This window comes from Halyomorpha halys, unplaced genomic scaffold (assembly GCF_000696795.3).
Source record: "Halyomorpha halys isolate HHAL.00 unplaced genomic scaffold, Hhal_1.1 Scaffold281.1, whole genome shotgun sequence".
In the NCBI taxonomy this organism is placed as follows: domain Eukaryota; kingdom Metazoa; phylum Arthropoda; class Insecta; order Hemiptera; family Pentatomidae; genus Halyomorpha; species Halyomorpha halys.
The window spans coordinates 298124-312118 of record NW_027108453.1 but is presented as its reverse complement, the minus strand read 5'-3'; the positions used below and the strand labels follow the sequence as shown (position 1 = coordinate 312118).

Sequence of the window (13995 nt, the reverse complement as noted above, 5' to 3'; positions counted from 1 at the left end):
TATATATATAATTAAACATTTCACACTATATTGCCTTATGATTAGCGCTTTCTTATTTTTTTAATCAAAATTTTGTCATGAGTGTTAATTATTTTTATACTTACCTCTCCCCCTAACAATTTTAATTTTTTACACTTCCATTAATTTATTTTATCTTCATTCTGTCATCTTAGCTCAATCTATTAATCGTCATGAATTTCTTTGGATAAAATAAATATATTATTAGGTTATTTTACTGAATTGATCTGTCCATAATTATTAATACTTAGCGTCATAAAATGGATACACTTGATTGGGGAAAAATCTGATCTTAAAAACTTAACTTCCCTGAAAACAATGCTTCCTTAAAGAACCTTTCATGTGCCATTGCGGTTCACATTTATTTATTTAATTATATATTAAGTTTATTTATCATGTCTGCATAATTTATATTGAGATTTTTTATGTAAGTCTTGTAGTTTATGGTTTTATTCATAACTTCTAAGGTTCGTCATATAAAGGATTAAGAATCTTTGAAATATTTTAACTAGTAAAGTAAATATTTCTTCATAATGGGATCGTTATTCATAAGCCTGGTTTCATATTCTCGGTAATATAATAGTATATTAAATTACTTTAAAAAAATTAATAAAAGTGATACAACCTTGAAAAATCCGCGCTGTTTAAAAATATATTTTTGGATGATTTATTGGATTATACAACATTTATTGGGCACAGTTAATGATAATATACCTAGATTTAACTATTGGAGATAAAAAATGTTATATTGTCTCACCTACGTGTTTCGAACCCGCGATCCTCTTAGAAGGATTCCACGACACGAAGTACCGATCCGTGACCCGTGACCCGATCAATAGGACTAAGCGATGGCAGTTTATATACTCCCAGAGAGGACCCACTATTGGCTGATTATATGCTTACCACGAAAATATGATAATATACTGACATTAACTTAAACGGCGGGTCGGGATCGTCTCGTCTCACCGTTCATCCACCCACAGCAACGGCACACTTCGCCCTCTCTCACGTTTTTCGTCGTTCAGAGCCTTCATTTTATGAGTGTATGTATATACACACATACACATACACATGCACACACATAAACATACCCACACATTCTACCGAAAAGCATCTAACACTGCGCAGTGTAGAAAAGGAAAGATCAAAAAGAAGGAGAATATAAATTTATACATATAATATACGTGTTAGTTGAGGGAGAGAGAGAGAGGCAGCGTTAACAGTATCATAAAGAATACTAGATTAGTGCTGTGAGTAAAAGAATGCATATTATGAAGATTTAGATAAAACCTTCGACTCTTTATGGTTACATTTTTTTATTTTTTAATAACTCTCTTAGATGTTCAGAACTATATACAAGCACATAATTTATCAATATAGCACATTTTTATAACTTGACAATTTACTCCAACTTGCAAATAATAACATGCGATGTAATGAGGTTAAAAATAAAACATATTGACCTTGTTCCGGGATGGCCGTGTTCAAGGTAGCTTATGATATCGATAGATAATTATAGCAGTGATACTCAAACGGGTTTTTATAATTAAAAATATGATATAACAGTAACAGTTTTTTTTTTTAACTGTTTAGTATAAATGTTTGTCTTAACTAAAGAATATGTGCATATTTACACTTTAATCTTAGAAAACATATGTATAAATGTAAATATTTTTGACGAAATTATAAGGATATTCTTCATTAAAATCAGAAATAATTTGACTCATTTTTTCCAAAAACCAGCCAACGTCAGTTAAGATCATTCTATAATTAATTTTTTGATATTTATTTCTTTATTATCAAGTTAAAAATGGACTTTCGGTACTTTAAATAAGTTAAAGTAAAACTAATTGTACAGTAAGTAAAAACACTGGTATTATGCTGAAGAAAATAAAAAGATCTTGGATTTATATAATTATGAGTCGTTTTATACGTACACTTTTCATTGTATTATTATTTATTTGATAATATGTAAGGATATAAAGCATTTTTTTTTTCGACTTTAAATATGCTGAGTATGTTTATCTATGTAGTTTGTTTTGTTCAGTCAGACATATCTATTTAGTCATTTACGATTCAATTATACTCGTCTTTCTTGCTGAGGGCACGAAACATTGCGACCACCCGAAAAAAGATTATACAGAAGTATGTAAAAATAAAAACACCCTAAACAAACGGTGGGTATGTAAATAAAAGAAGTAAAAGGAGAGATGAATATCTGTTAGGCGGGGGCCACCCTAGCTAGGGGACACATTTTAATTGGGGGTACCATCAATCGTGAGGACCGAAAGGACACACACACAGGCGCAGCAGCAGGTAGGAACGGAGCGCACACTCACACGCGCGTCCGCGGGTCCGGCCAAAAAAGACAATGTGTCCCTGAATCATGCCCCCGCTTCGACAATAAAAACAGTTTTTTGTTCAAGAGCGCCTTTGTCTAATTTATTGCGGCACATATCACGGTTTTGGCGCGAGATTTATTCCTCCCGTTGGGGCTTCGCGTTGCCCTCAGGTAATTAGGGGCTTGGGGTACTACCTGCCGCAGGTGCGGTATAGATCTGCCAAATAAATAGTTCTATTTGAGGGAACATGTTGCTATTTCAAGAGAGAGATGCTAAGAGTATCAGAAAGTTTGTATGAGAGGAAAAACTATTGAGGGGGGAGTAAGAAAGAGACGCAAATTATAATCAAAAGATATTATACACAAGAGATTTTGTTCAATTGCTGTTAAGACCCATCTTCAGGGTGGGCTAGTGTCTGTCATAGTAGACTATGATTGTATACACAATGATATTTACTGTCGTAAGATAAGGTTTTCGATTAGTATCACAGCTGTTGACACTAACCTTTAATATAGTATATATGTGTTTTTATCTAATTATTTCTTGTATTTTATCATCCATTCCAATTTGGCTAACAATACTGTCAGCAGAAAACAAGTACCTTTGTACTGTCTAAAATTGCTAAACTGTTAGTATAGCAGTAATACCTATATTATTAAATATTACATAGCATTTAGTTAAATAAATAATTAATTAAAAATGTCACTCTGTAAAATGAAATTGATTTTGAATCATGATTTAATTTTTTTTTAATTTATTTTTATGTTGATAAATTAATACATTAAAAAAATAAATAATTTTAAACTTTAAAATTTTATTATTTTAAATAATCATGCTAACATTTAGTTTTAATTCAATTCAAATGATAATATATTTTAAACTATAGTGGACTGCAACTGACTTAGTTGTTGTTAAAGACATTGCATATTTGATAAATAATTATTTCGTTTTACTCATGACAAAGTGAGGACCATAGTGTGAAAGAATACCTTCTGAATCCTATCATTGTTTTGATAAATACCTGACATGGGTAAGAGATAAAACAAGTTTACCTGTGTACTATATTAACCACACTTTCTACCAATATTAATTTTACGTGAAAGAGAATCAGATGCCTCTTTCAACATCAACCCCCGCGAGCTTTTTTATGTGTGAATTGTAAATAAATTTATTATAGTTTACATATAAAATACTAAATATCCATTTATTTTTTTCAGGATATATATATGTATATATGACAAAGCCCTTTTACCTCAAGAGAAGACCAAACAAAAATACTCTAAAACAAATAAAAGGACTCCATAATAGAACTATTATTATTCTTTACGACTATTTAAATATATCTAATATATATATGTTAATATAAATATTATTATTTTTATACATGTTGTTTATAAACATGATTAGAAATATAGCGAGTGTAAGCAATGATCAGCCCATAAGTACCAAAAAGAGTTGAGTGGCTGTTAGGGCAAATTAGGTGCTAAAATTGATGGATGCAGACGATGAAAGGCTTCTTATCTGGATGAGATGGAGATTGATATGGATCTAAAGCTATTAGCATCCGGACCTATATTGGATAATGGTCTGCGGGTCCGATCTGCTCTTTAGGTGTGGTGTGGTCAGCACTAGCAAAGGGTCTTTACCATTGTCAACTATCCTTCAAATAATCCCCATCAAATTATGAAATATGTTCTTTGAAGTTATTTACTCTTTAAGACTTTGAAGAATCAATAAAACAGAAGAGATTTAGACTCTTTAAGATTTATTATCCAGGTTGTCTATTTTTCTGTTATTTACATCTTTATGGTCAACCTTGTCTTCGAGCTTTTGTATCCTGGATAATTGATGGTACAAGATCTCATCCAGAACACCGTATTTATTGGAAACTTTCGAGAATGACGGGTCGTAATTAAATCATTCTATATAAATACTACGAGATGCCGGGGTCGTAAAAGATTCGGCATTCTGCTCCGGTGATTTAAATGCAAATTCGACATTTTGGAGGCGAATTGAGTGTGGAGGCGAAGTGAACTCTTCCTTCTAGCTAGTCTCTTTTAGCTTATTATTTATCACCGTCACCTTTTCGAAAGATTTATGTTTCAAGATATATTAGAAAGTATAATATGTATATATTTAGTAATATATCTAGTATATATAGTAGAAATCATGAATGGAATGAATAATATGAATGGAAAAAAATTAAGAACTGTATGTTACTAATGTAATGATGAATGAATATGATTGATAATGAATGATTGTGTAAATGCGAATTAAAGACAAAATGTATCAGGAAAATATGCAAAGATGCAAAGCTATATCTTTTGCATATTTTTTTTTTTTTTTTATGTCAAAAGACATGAAATTAATGTTTATTTTATTGGATTTTTTTTTTAATAAGGAGTTACTGTACTTATGTATTTATGTTCACCCTCAACAGTTGGACCTACGGCTACAGTAATAGAAATAAATAATTATCTACCACAAACAGATCCGAACCTGGGTCCTCAGCACAACTTACTCACTGAGCTCCCCTGCTCCCCTAATAGTTATGTTATCTATCTACAATTTTATTTGAGTTCATTTTCTATTTATATATCTTTATAAAATAGCTTATAATTTTTATTGTTTTTTTTTTTTGTCAATTCTTAAATGTATGCTATGTAATACCAAAGCATCCATACTTTCATTTGTATAATTATTTAATCTAATTTCTTATTTATGTAATTATATATTAACTTTCTCTGATTATTATTCATTTTCATCATTTCATCAACTATTGTTGTTTTTAATTCACGTATCTTATATTTTTATTGTTTTGTTTTATCTATTAATATTAATTTTATTTGATCTTTTTTTTAATAAAATAAAACATCGGTAATCTAAGTTTACAACGCTTTGTAATTAAATTAATTATTAAGTTTAGTCATTTTTTTTCCATCCTACTTAAACATATATCATAAATATCTATGCTACTGGTCTAACTATACTAAACTATAAATTTTAACTAATTATATTATACTTTGCATTTGTGCATACTTTATAACCTTAATTATTTAAAATTTGATTTTTTGTATCATATAAAAACAAATTAGTTTAATATATCCTTTATAGTGTAAAACGACTTCTTTTTTTTATGATTGCTTATCATTAATGACGGATAAGAAAAATCAACAAATTTCTGTTATAGTCTTATATCAATACTTTGACAATTTCAGAAATGTAATTTTGGAAAAAATTATACCGTTTCTAATAGAAGGTAAAAACTAAGAACTTCTTCACCAAAAACAATAGCTCAGAATTCGTTAACAAATTAACATTTTATTTAATGTAAATTTCACGTGATGTAGACGTTTGTGAATTGTTAAAATATTTATGTGTGTTAACTTAGCAACACTAAATCTTTACTTTTTTTTTATTTTTTATTAAACATATTATGGTAAAATTGTTCACCATAGCTTTGAGTTATCCATATTTTTCAAACAACGTGGACCATTATAAACTTAAGAATGTCATGTAATATCCGTTTGCAATGTAACATTATTATTTCTTAGTTTTCGACAACCTTGGTCGTCCGTAATAGGGACAATTTTCAACGGAATCTTTTTTAATTGTTCTGTCATTACGTGTCATTTTCTTTCTTTCTTTCTTTTTTAATATGAGGTAGAATAATTTAATTTACTTCCATGGCGTTTAAGTCAACATGGCTGAACTATTGTTAATACTTGAGAACGCAAATGTGGAATGTTTTCCCACCAGCTAGACCAACTAGTCTCCAACATTTACCTGGATAGAAATGAATTTCAATTTGAATCCAGTTACTCCTTTGAGCTCATTACTTTAAATATACTGACGGTTTAGGTCATAGAATTGTAATTACACCAGCATTCATATTAATGATAAAAAATATTTATACAATTTTAGATCATTATTTGACGACGTGAGAGAATTGCATTCATAAATTTACTCAGTTTTTCGGAGCCAGCCCATTCAATTAAAATTAATGAATTTCTTTTTATTTAAAAAAAAAATGTTCACTAGTCTCAAGTAAGTTATATTTTATTTTATTTTGTTACTTAGTAAGGAACTGTTATGTTGATATTTTTCAATTATCTTTTAGTTAGTCAAGAAATGTCCCGTAGTTTTGTAATTTTTATTTCGTTATTTATAAAATATGTTTATTATCTGTAATTTATTGACATTTTATTTTTTAAATATTTTCTGTGTAGTTATATTTCTCCTAAAATATTGTAAATGCATTATATATTTAGTTAGTTATATTTCAAGTTAAATATAACTTAAAATAGTATTATTTTATTATGTCTTTAAATTTGAAACATACTCCGTTTTTTTCCTATTGTGATACAGAAATATTATATTTATAAGGGATTTTTTTTATTTGATGTTGCTCTTTTGATAATATATAAATATATTTTTTGGAACCTATTGAAACATTTAGACATCATCTGGTAAATATATTGAGGGATACATCCATAAATAAAAAAGTATTTTATAAATTACCAACAAAATTTAAAACAAGCATTATATAGCTCATGGGTTAAAAAGGAAAAATCAAGTGATTTATTATTTCCGAATCTAAACTATATCGGTCGATTCAGATTCAAATTTTCATCAAAATCTTGTAAGACAAAGTAGAAAAAAAAAAAGGAAAAATCGGAATGGACAGCCTTGTTTTGACAACATTTAATGAAATTGGCCATTGAAATAATGCCCGAGAAACACACACGCAGACAAAAAATAAAATAAATAAAAAATAAGAAAACCCTCGAGGAGAAAAAAAGACAGAAACAAGAAAGGGACACAGAGAAACACAGAGGATAAGATAGAAAATAAAATAAAAAAAGGAAAAAAAAAAAAGGACGACAGACCGAGAAGCAAAAAGAAGATGCGGTGACTCTAATGAATCGCTGGCAGTCACCCTCTCCTTCCCCGAATTCCACGCTCGGGAATATTAAGCGTTTGGTCTCTCTCTTCTCTTAGCTCTCTGTATATGTCCTCATTTTCGGGAACAGTACTTTACTATCAGTTTAAATTAAGTAATATTGATGAACTATAATAATAATAAACTTGAAACCACAATTAATATTGTGGTGTTAATAGTTGACCATAAGATAATATGAGTAATATATTATATATACTAATATATAATATATTTTTATTGACTGCAGCCCCTCACCATTTTCTCCACAATAAAATATGTACATTAAATAATCATCCATACGCTCTTAAGTATTTTACATATTTATTTACCTCTCTTATAGCCTGGAGAAGTACAGAGTGGTTTGGTTTAATCATTAAAAAAATAAGATAAAAATATTAAAACAGAAAAGAAACACAATATGATTATGTTAGGAAGATGGTCCGATTGGCAGTCAAGAAAGGTACAACAATTTTTTATCAGAAAATAACATTTCGTCCCATTTTACAGGGCTTCTTCAGGGCTTGATTCTAAACTAGAAGTCAACTTGCCCTACAAAGTGCGGTGAAACCTGGGTTACTAATAAATGCTTTTTTGATTATTTTTGTAAGTTCCTTTTCTACTATTTTACTAAATAATTTCCAATAAAATACGAATAATAAGTACCGGTGAAACCAATAGATACAGTTTGTGAAATGTAAAAATCGGTCAAAAATGGGGTAATGAAAAATCTCCTTACTGCTGCATATCTAATCAATTGTAGAACACATTCGTAGCATAAATTTTTAAATTAAATACTTTTTTTTCGTACCCTTCATTAAAATAATAACATTAGTGAGTATGTATCAATATACATAAGTCTACTATACTTTACTGAGTCTTCTCCCTTCGAGTGCCTTGTGGGATTATTAGGTGTTATATGAGTCCAGTTAAGGTGGTATAGTCTAGCCATAGCCTATGGCTACGCCATGAAATTGATGGAATATAAAGGGACCGTTCTGCTGGTTCAGTAAAATTAAATATGTCATAATCATTTTGTTTTAATTGCTTATGGAACTATTCAAATATTCGATATGTTGGTTTGGATAGAGTTAATATTGCTACTTTTTTTTTTTTTAGGAGTCATAGTAGGCACATCTGACAAAAGAATTTTTTTTTTTTATTTTGTATTTGACAAATTCCTTAGATTGTACTGTAGAATGAAGTTAGTTCGTGATAGCTCTACTAACTTTGAGGGAGTCTTTACTCCAGTAGAGAAAGTAAGTCTACGGTAATATTTTTGGAGTACGTCTATTTCATGCCACTATTAAAGCAGAGTTCATTGATTTTTATGAATGGCATTTAAAGTGTTTCAGATATATAATATCGATTTTTACAGTTTAGGCTGTTTTTACAAACACATTATCATATATTATATTAATAACACAGAGGAAAAAATTAAAATTAAAATAAGAATGGCCGTGGTTGATCTAATTTTAAATTAAATACATAAGTTATGCATGGCCTTTATTATTGTTGCAGGGAGGATCGGGTTTCTCAAATACGAGTCTTGTTAGCCTCCCAAAATAGAAACTCAACCCGCCGAGCCACTAATATATTCTGGTAGTCCTTACAAAAAGTAACTAATTAATCCAACAGTGTACGGGCCCGTGGTCGAGCATAGCCAACATGTTCCAACATAACCGACATGTTCCAACATAGCAAGACATCGCTGTGCATGCTGAGTCACATTAGCTACATAGTGGAGTCTTTATTCAAATCGAGGTGGATATTGCTATTCAAGCAAGTGCCAAGGTTGCAACGAGGCCGATACGTTTTTTGGTTCAGTTTTCTTTTTGTTGCTCTCTTTGGGACTTGGGGTTAGGAGAGAGCATCGTGACTTCTAAATAAACCAACAAGAGCAATGGATAGAGCTCCGCATTAAATGGAAATAAAAACGAAAAAAAAAAGTTGAGAGAAGGTGTGCCGCTGTCACTCCCAACGGGTATCTCACGTGGAACCCTATATACACTATATTGTACTATACCCATACCAAGTTGATCAGGTAAAGTAGAATAATGAAATAAAAAAAATCCATAGATTCAATATTCCCTTCCTATTAGCTCAAAATTTCTTAAAAAATTGAAGTATATTGAAAACCGTCAGATCAAACTAAAAAATTGTACACCCATATGCTAGTTTAGATTAATGTATTGTTATACTAACAAGTTTAAATTTATAAATACTTCATTTGAAAATCATAATACCATTATCTCTATTAATTTATTTAGTTTAATTTATTATTGTAGGTTTTTAATTTTAATGTAGATAATGTATTAGACATTGTGATAAGAGAATCGTTGTTGATTATTTTAACAGTAAAAATAAAATAATAATAAATGTTGGAATTAATAAGTTTATATGTGAAATTAATTTATTATTTTTTTTTTATGGAGCCTGAACACTGTCTAAATAGTCTTAGACAATTCGATAATTGTGAAAATTACATAGGTCTATTTATGAAAAATTGCAATTGTAAATTATCTGAATATTAATTCCATTCTCTGATTTTTTTTTAATTATATTTTTTTGTTTTTGGGCTTTTTAAATTTTTTATTCAAGTATTTTTTAAGTATTTTTTTTAAGTAGTAATAAAATTCAGCTATTTATTATTATATAAAAAAGCTAATCAAAGTAATTTTTGAAAAATATATATACAAAGTTTTATTCTATAATATTACTGAACAACAATATAAAACTTTATTTATAGTCTAAATATTATAGAGAACATTAATGTTATTCTTTTCTAATATTGATCTTGAATACGTGTCAGATTTAGAAGTACCTATCCAAATTAATTTAAGCCCTTCTTCTTCTGCAGTAGGTTAGATAGTTTGTTTTATCTTTGAATCATTGTGACTTGGTATCTATTGAGTCAAAAAATACTTGTTCAGTAAAATATAACTGCACTTGGCTTGCTCCATGATACACCCTTGACCAGTTGTCTAAGCCTTGTTCCTAAAAGAAAGCATCGCGTACAGAGACTTGTTCCAATTAGTAAGTTAGTTAGCGGACTTGATATATGTCCAGTCCGAAGGCCCATTGACCCATTTAATCTCAACGCGGTATTTAGGAAACTTACAAAACCTGCTCCAGTGTTCGTGTGACCTTTAGAATGGCTGAGCACTGTCTGTCGCTAATTTAAATCTGAATTAATAATTTAATATGATTCAATTTCGTATTTTTAGATCGATAAAATAAAAACAAAGAAAATTAATATGTTCCATTATATCGAATCTTTAATTTCAATCTACTTTAAGATCTTATCTCATAAATAGAAATTCATTTTAAAAGATTTAATTGTGACAGGCTAATTCATTATATTACAATTTTGATTTATTTCATCACAAATAACTGTTATTCATTATGGTGCATTTGTTGTAGAACGTGGATATTATATAATAAGATGATTGGGGGTGTGGCCAGTTACGAACATAAATACATAAAACTAATTTTATTAGTACTAACGTTTCGGCCATGATTCAAGGCCTTCGTCACGGCTAAATACAAACTAAGATAAGAACCATGTAAGATAAAAATAAGAATAAAAACAACAAGAAATTAACAAATAATATTGATGCTTAAGCAGTAAAGGAAGAAAATCTTTAGTGTAAGTATTATTAGATAAAAGCAGTATAAGAATATAATAATATGAAAATTATGAAAGGCGGAAGAAGTAAATAATATATTTGAAAAAAAAACAAAAAAAAACAGTGAGTAAATGTATGTAAAATATAAAATTATTTAAAAGTAAAATTCTAAATACTATATATATATATATTACTATTTTCTCTTATTAAACATTAAACTAATTCAATCCTCCACTATAAGTCCGAGGGATAGACCTAAGCATAGGACTGTATAAAGACTGATCTCGTAAATATAGATTTTGACGGTCGTAACTGGACGGATGCATTTAGTTAGCAGTATCGGTATCGAACCTTCGGGTTCGCAAAGCCTTTAACATTATTATTATATTTTCACACTATTTTTCTCTGCTTATAATTCTTATATTATAAATTTTCTTCGCTTACTACTTATGTACCTATATTATTTTTTGTCCTTTTATTTTTCTGTAATTCTGTTTTTACTTTTATTCATATTGGTTGTGAACTTGTTTGTTTTTGGGTACTTAGGTTGTTGATGATGTCCTGACTTTTTCTCTTAAAGTTGGCACAACTTTGTGTCCATTACTGACGTCAACTTCAACCATGCGATCACACGCAACCTCGCAGAAATATTTATATTTTTATTGGGCAATGAGGATTTAATTTAGGTAAAGGAGGACGACGATCAATTAAAATTGTGAGTTAATATTGCCGATAATGAGAGGGTTGAGAGAGCTGAGGCATAGCTCACGGCCTGCAATCTCCGGATCGTTTTCAATATGTCGTTAATCTCCCCTCTAGGATTAGCTATATGAGAAACTGCCTTTTCTCAGGACAAAAGCTGTTAGGACTTAATTCAATCCTCCACTATATAATTAACCTGTAAAATCGATAAAAATAATAATAAAAAAAGCTAATCGATTAAGATCAGGTGCAACAACCTGCTACACAACAGTCGTTTCCGCCTCGTCGGGTTTAGATTGGATAAGGTTTTTTATTTAATTTTGTTTCCCGAACGATACCCTTCTGTGCTCATAAATCCTATCTAAAGTGAAAGTTGCGTTTTTTTACACCTCACCTTCCGCGGTACAGGTACGCTTGAATCAAAATAGCTCACCACATCACCTGTCGTACAAAACCCCATCGAGAACGTACAATACGAACAATTAATATTTCATCTTAAACTGGACCTGATCCTTAAATACATTTTTTTCTGGGTATTAAATTTTTTGTGGTGACCCTCACGGCATAGTTGGGACCAGTTCCACTAACCTAGAAGGAGTGTCTCGTCTTTTTTTATATCATGTTTCTGAACAGCACAGCTCTAATAAAAGTTGTCATCCCGGCTCTAGTAATAAATTAGTAAAATCAAATGGACGAATCGATATTTATTTGTTTCGCCTTCCGACTTTTATTCATTTTTTCTATTTTTGTAAATGGATATCACAAAATCATATAGTCGTATAGATCGATTCTTCATTTGGCAACAAGTCCTAGTGATTCATAACTCTCTTGCCAACATAAAATTCCCTTTTATACAGTTTAATAATGGTTATTGTAAATATAATATGAAATTTTAAATTTTTAAATTAAACCTGTAATTATCTTCATTTATTTACGCAATTCTTATAACACGATGACTAAATATATATCCACTACATTTTTGAGGAAAAATCTCGTATGATAAATTGCTATCAGACTCCCCCGCAATTAAGCAGTTATAATGAAATCTGTGTTGCTTAATTGACCTTTCGAAGCAATTAAAATTAACAAATAGGTTTGAGCGCCCTAAATAATAATCTAACAAGCCTGAAAAAAATTAAGCATATATATATATGCTTTATTTATCGTTTCTTTTCATAATTATAAATTATTCTTTGGCTTATCCCTTTTTTTCGATGTATACATAATAACTAAAAATAAATTGTTTTATTAAATAAAATAAAATAATGAAAATATATTTTTTTTCGGCTCTACAGACTAGATCTTTGGCCGCCCGAATAAGCCTGCCTATCTAGGGCTACTGCTTTCTAGTTTGCTGCATGCAGCTCTTTCGATTTGTTGATTTTATATACGATATGATTGGTATATCAAGTTTATATTGTTGATGTAATTTGATTTTATTAATTTTTCTTTAATATAAGAATGCTAACAAAGAAAATTAAGCTGATAAGAAATTATTCTATAAGCGGGCTCCCAATACTGTGATGGACTAAGAAGATAAAAAATATGTATGCTATAATAAAATAAATAATAATATTGATTTATTTATAACTTCATTATTCCAATTTTACCCAACTTTGCGTAATCAGTGACCTCTTTATGACTTCTCAGTCAGCTTCTTTCCAGTATTCCTTTACTACTTACTGGCATCAAAGCTACCATATATAGACTCAGAGTGTAAACAAAACATAGATTAAAAGATAACCAAGATTATGATGAAGAATGTACGAAAGCTATTCATTCTCGGGCAGAAATATTGAACAACTTAAAAAAAAAAAAATTAATCCCAAAAATAAAAGTAAAATGTGAGATAGCCGTAAGAGAGAGAGCGAGAGGTTTTTGTAGCGCTACACCTGTTTTAGATTGCGTCGATGGGAGGGGCGGGGCTGAGGATCGATAAAAAAAGAGTCGATTAACTACGAAGGATTAAAAATCCGCCCACCGGGTCCCACGTTCTGTGTCAACTATCGATATCTCGGATCACGAACTCTCGATAAATAAGAAGAGAAATGAACTAATGTATATGGTTAGCCCTGGCTATTATAGGTCCCATCCCCTCTTCTTTTATATACAAATTCTCAATCTATTTCTGGGCTCGTAACGGCACTTATAATTGTTATGCCTCCTTTGTATATTTTATTTAAGGATATCGAATGATATTTTCCGCTTTATTGACTTAATGAATTTACTTAAATATCTTAGAGGAAGATATTCCGGGTGATGGTCAATAAATGTGTCAAAATAGTAAAAGAAATATATTTATTGTTAAACAACGTTTCGCCCTACATTGCAGGGTTTCGTCAGGGCTGATAAGAATGAAGTTCTG

The 13995-nt window shown here is 29.9% G+C and overlaps 1 protein-coding gene across 5 annotated transcripts in view; it reads right to left on the bottom strand.

Annotated features, from left to right (window-relative positions):
* grn (GATA binding protein grain) overlaps window positions 1–13995 on the bottom strand; it is a 260366-nt gene that overhangs the window by 51548 nt on the left and 194823 nt on the right. The window lies entirely within an intron of this gene.